The sequence below is a fragment of the Anoplophora glabripennis genome, unplaced genomic scaffold (assembly GCF_000390285.2).
Source record: "Anoplophora glabripennis isolate ALB-LARVAE unplaced genomic scaffold, Agla_2.0 scaffold159, whole genome shotgun sequence".
Lineage (NCBI taxonomy): Eukaryota > Metazoa > Arthropoda > Insecta > Coleoptera > Cerambycidae > Anoplophora > Anoplophora glabripennis.
Window position 1 is genome coordinate 678,308 of NW_019416271.1, and position 6,130 is coordinate 684,437.

Genomic DNA, 6,130 nt, shown 5'->3' on the forward strand with positions numbered 1-6,130 from the left:
GTGTAGCTAAAGGAATGTCGCCTAACAAATCTTCTGGAGTGTTTGTTAAAAAGTTTAAATAAACTGCTCCAGTTAGATGCTATTAAAAAACGAATTGTCCGATGACATGGGTTCCCAAAATTGCTCCCCACACGTTCAAAGACCATCGCTATGGCTATGAGTTGTCCGGAATTGGTGAGGATTTACTGTGTCATAATAATGGCAATTATGATAATTAACGAAACCATTTTTATGACCCGTTTAAAAAAATTATTATCAGCCCGAACCAGATTCAGACGTTTTGTATCGAAAAATTTATCTTCAGTGTATTCGTTCAAAATTTCTCTAAATTTTTTATTTAGATTTCTTTGTTTATTGAATTATCGTACACTGTAAGTGTCATTAGACCCTGTGAAATCCATCTCGTTATTTAAACTATTACCACCACGCATTAAAATAAAAAATTATTAGTTTTATTCCCGTGTCCATAGTTATTTCTAGGCTTCTCGAGTGCTCAAAATTCAAACAAATTCCGATCTATTTTTTTTAGGATATTCTTACAAATACATCTGACATACTCTTTCACAGTTGTGGTTACAGATATAATAAATTTCGATAATATTACGCTGATTTTCATTTTCAACCTTTGCTAAAACGAANTTAAAAATTATATGTACTTTAAATATGCCCCAGTAACATCTGTGGACGTTGAACGTACGTTTTCGAAACTTAAATGGATTTTTAGCGATAAACGCCACAACCTAACGCCTGAACATTTACAGCAGTTGCTGGTTATTCAGGTTTACTTCAGAACTGCAAGTGAATAGGTGTAGAGCTCAGTATAGAGTGTTTTGTAAACTAATAAACTTAACATGAATCATAGTGGATATTATAAATCGTCAGTACAAGGCAAGACTTTGATTTATTCTCTCACACTTTATCAGGCCTGGAACTGACAGTGTCAATATTTATTGGCATGTTTAAAATGTAGTTTGACAAACAAAACTAAACCACTAACAACAACTAAAACAAAACGCAAAACGAAACAAACTGAAACTCGGAACACAACAAGGAGAAGGATACTTAGACCGCTGATTTACCTACATCAGTTGCACGAAGTGTCCTCCATTTTGATTAATACACAAACGAATTCGGTTTTTAAAAAACTGTTCAACATTGGTCAGCATGCCTGGCGTAATTTCTTGAAATGCTACTGTAATGCGCTGTCATATAATTTCCGTGGTAGTTGATAGTGTAACGTAAACTTTGCTTTTTATAAATTCCCATAAAAGTCGCAACTTGTTACATCTGGACACCTTGAAAGCCAATTCACTGGTCCCCCGCGCCCAATTCATTTGTTGGGAAAGGTTTCGTGTAAAAACTGACGAACCGCAGCGGTATTGTGAGGTGGAGCACCATCATGTTGCATCTACATTCTTCGAAGTGTAGCTAAAGGAATGTCGCCTAACAAATATTCTAGAGTGATTGTTAAAAAGTTTAAATAAACTGCTCCAGTTAGATGCTGGTCAAAAAAGAATGGTCCAATGATATGGGTTACCAAAATCGCTCCCACACGTTCAAATACCATCGTTGGCTATGAATTGTCCGGAATTGGTGAGGATTTACTGTCATAATAATGGCAATTATGACTATTAACGAAACCATTTTTATGAAAAGTAGCCTCGTCGGAGAACATGACCCGTTTAAAGAAATCATCATCTTGATTTAACATCTCAAGTGCCCACTGACAAAACTCCAGTCTCCGCTGATTGTGAGAGTCTAATTTTAGTAACTCTTGGTGTAATTGGTTGCGATAAGGATGTGCTATGCTGTGCTTTTGTAAAATCCTATGTATCGACGTTGTACTAATACAATTGCAAGGCTTCTTGATGCTGTTACATAGCTACTTTTTCGGACTTTAGAAAAGAACCTGGAAAACTCTTAGAGATAAGTATGGACAACCTTACATAAGTCGAAATGGCTGCATTCACCCATGACGATTAATATGGGTCGATTTGAAAAAAATTTTTTCAATAAAGTAGGTACAGGTTTTGCTAACAGATGACAAGATTTTTTTCAAAAACAACTGATTATCTCGAAAACAGTAAGTTTTAAACGCCATGTACATTTAAAAAAACGCAATAATATACACGGTGTTCCGTTTAAAATAACAAAGTTATGTAGCGCCCACGCGAAATGGAACACCCTGCAAAGCTAAAAATATTTTCTTTACATGGCTCACGTGATTCTAGACAACTTTTATTGAAACCATTTTTTTTTAATTTTACAGTTACAGAGTTACAGAAGAATCCCTCTTAGGTGGAATACGCTGTATTTATGTCTTTTCTAGTCTACAATTTCTCGTATTTCCATATAGTCTACATATGTCTACGGTTAGAGTAGAAAAGAGGGAAAATATTTTTATTTTTCATTTTACGAGAAAACGGCATTCTTGATTAAAATTTTTGCTAGTCTTTAAAATGCGGTTGGCATGGAGAAATTTCATCTTGCGTGTACAGGGTGATCAGAAATTCGGTAAATCGTACAAGAATAAACTGCCTTTGTTTTTAACAATATATATTGATGGTAAATTTCGTTTTGTTCCTTGTCAAATATTAAATATTTGTATACAAAATATCCCTTTTATTTCTTCCTTGCACAATTGTAATATGAATGATTAACAGAAGGTGCCTATAATAAACTAAAATTACCTAAATCACACCAAATTCCGCATTGCTGCACTGCACTGCCAGGCCATTTGTTGACGACCGAATTTGCGGCCAGGTGGCCCAATGCAGCTGTGTTTGTGCCGCGTTTGCCCGCGCGCCCTTTCTTCAACTGCACTGAAAGAAATGCGTTTTATTCTTTATTAGAATTCTATATACCATTATAAGACCTTTGTATACTATATGTGACAGTTAAACAGGTGAATATTGGGATATAAAACGCGTATTGCTAGCACAGTTGTATAGTGACTATAAACCTTATTCTTTATTAAATTATTGTATAACTAGTATACAACGTTTTTTATGCCCTTTACAAAATAATAGCAATAACTGTTATTAAAGTGTTCCATATCGTTATTAGAACATCTAGTACTGGTTATAAGTTTTATAATAATAAATGTATTAAACTGTTGTATACTCTGTATGAGTTAAAAACATATGTCATTAAGTTTTCAGAAATTTTATTGGATAACTGTAATTACAAGCTAAGGTTCTAATGTAAACATACATAAAACATACTTTTAAGCATTAAAAATGATGACAAATCGCTCCCAAAACTGTCCAGTTTATTTTCTTAGCAACGATGCACCCGTATTTTCTTGTATTACATGAGAATTTGCACTATAACTCTTCCACCTTAAGAATGAAGCATCCCCAGAAAGGTTGAGCTTCTTTCCATATAATTTTATTTCCTCTGGTTGATTGACTTTATACCCATGCTCTTCTTTGTCACCGTTAACCTTCTGTTCCTCCATCTTATGTAAAACTTAACATCAGCGATTTCTAATAGGACCTACAAAATAATAATTTTTAAGATTTAGACAAGATTTACATTTGAAAAAACAAAACAATTACAAGCCATAAAACAGTTAGATACTTACATAATAATTTTCCATTTCACACAACGCGATATGATCATGTATCCCACAAAACATGTGCATATACTGTCCATTTTCATCAAACTAGACGTGTGTAAGTCGATGCACAGCGGACTGTCGGAAATTTTACGATTGTTGTATTTTCTCTTCTTGAGTAAAGATAATAAAGACGTTGTGGTTTTGTGTGTTTATTTTGACAATGATTGAACATGTATGGACAATAAAAGTGGACTGTATAAGATAGTTGAGTACCGTTCTGCTTCATGCATAGCATGCTACTGAAATCTTAGAAGGGATGAGCTCGTGCGGCGAACCCTAAATCAGCGGCTGGAATAGCCAGGTTTCTTATTGAGTCGGCGCACTTCGCTCTCGGGTCTGACATATGATTATTATTACAAGACTATGAATATAACTTAACAACGATCATAACCGATTATGCACCGAGAGGTGACGATCACTTAACCATTATAAGATGCGTTTTACACGTTAAAAACGGAAACATATTCAGTATAAGAACGAATAATTCTGTTAATACAATTGTTATATACAAATTCGGATACTGGTCTTTATACAACAAATCTTCCCTACTATACAACTGGAATATAAAGTCTATAACACCTAATAATGTATAAGTAATTCATTATAACCTTTATTTCATAGATGCATAAGGTGTATTAAGCACCTTCCAGTTAAACTGATTGAATAATGAGTATGGAGATGATTGCTTTTTTTTAATAAAAGTTGTATATTGGTTATAAAAGTTTTAATATGCGCTATACACATTATTCTAGATAAACAGTTTAATAAGCCCATTTCTTTCAGTGTGGGCGATCAGACCTGTATATGGGTATGGCTAGATGGGAACAAGTTTTTCAAATATTTCAATGCCGAGTTGCTGCGACCGAACCTGGTACATACTGCCAACATCTTGGTTCTTCAATTAAGATCGGAAAGACTTTAACATTGCGTACGATCTAAAGCATCATCTGCGTAAGCTTATTTCGAATGTTGAAACGTTTCCGTGAACGTTTTACCCAGTTACACGCAAAATTTTCGTTGTATCGTTGTTCAAGAATAGCGCACATTTCAAAAATCGTCACTAAAATTTAAACAGATTGCACTCAAATAACAATATCACGAAAACTAAATGAGATATCAATAATTCAAGATATGTGGTTACAGAGGAGATTATGCGCAATGCAATGCTGCCAACCACAACACCACTAATATCTCTATTAGTGCATAATTAAAAAGGTTATATTATTTTCTAAAAAAACCCGTAAAATATTGATACAAAAAATATATCCTTTGTTTTTTTCATATTATATGCTTGAAAACAAATTGCAGAATAAATTTTTTGGAAATGGCCCATGACATGACATAGCCCACTAACTGTGATATTTCATTAAATACGGAAGAAAACATTTACTTGGCGTTACGACTTACCTACCGCAAAAGACATAAATAACCTTTTTTTTACCTAAATTTCCCGTGGCTACATTTTCTTTTATGACTTAAGTGTCACCAAACTTGCCCGGGCGAGCCCAACCGTCAATCACCGGCTTCAATAACACATTTTTATGGGTGCGGTATTATTTTTGAACGTGAGAAAGGCTTACACCCGAAAGTGTAGTCAGGGTGATCGAATGGAAGTTTCCAAGAAATAAACAAATATTCATCTCAAAGTACGAGAAGTAAAATACTTAAAATATATCAGAAACAGAGAAATTTGATGTATTTAAAAAAAAATTCTTGCAAATCTCTGCAGGATTCCTTTCCTGATAAATTGTTTCAGAATTAGAATAAAATAATTCATTTTTGCTGAAAAATTACTCGCAAATATTACATTTTATGAATTTAACCAAAATAAATGTTTGAGGTAAACATAACCATGAGAGAACATTACCGCCTCCAATTTTTTTTTTTAGTTTTTTATTTAATCATCCCTAACCTTCTATTTTTGGGTCACTCCTCTATTCTGTTCAAAAATGTTCAAATAAATCTTGACTGACGGAGTATACGCAACGAGACTTCTTCGCTGAAATTTTGCGGCGATCTCCCGGACTACAAGACATTTCTCATAGCCGGGAAGGTTTTATTAAAGACTAGTGGACACTGCCTCCCTTCGCTGCCGTCAATACATCTCCCACTTTTACTACATTTTAGCCGTGGTGTTATATTGCCGAGATTTTATTCGTTTTTGATGGGGAAAACGTATTAGACAAATGTGTATATCGCGGCATCAGGGGGATGATTTTTTCTTGTATCGGCGGCTTTAGTATTACTAAAATTGCAGTAAAATATTTGTTTTTCGTTTCGGTGGCAATCCGAAGGCAGAAGTAAGCCATAAAAACTTTGCTCACCTCCGGAGCGTCCCCTAGAAAATAGTTCCGAAGGTTTTATGTTTACAAATACAGGGTGTTTCATATTCATCAGAGTTGGTATCTCGGTTATTGTGAGAGCTGTGTACAATAAAGAATTGAAAATGAATTTATTTATTTATTTATTTATTTATTTATTTATTTATTTATTTATTTATTTATTTAT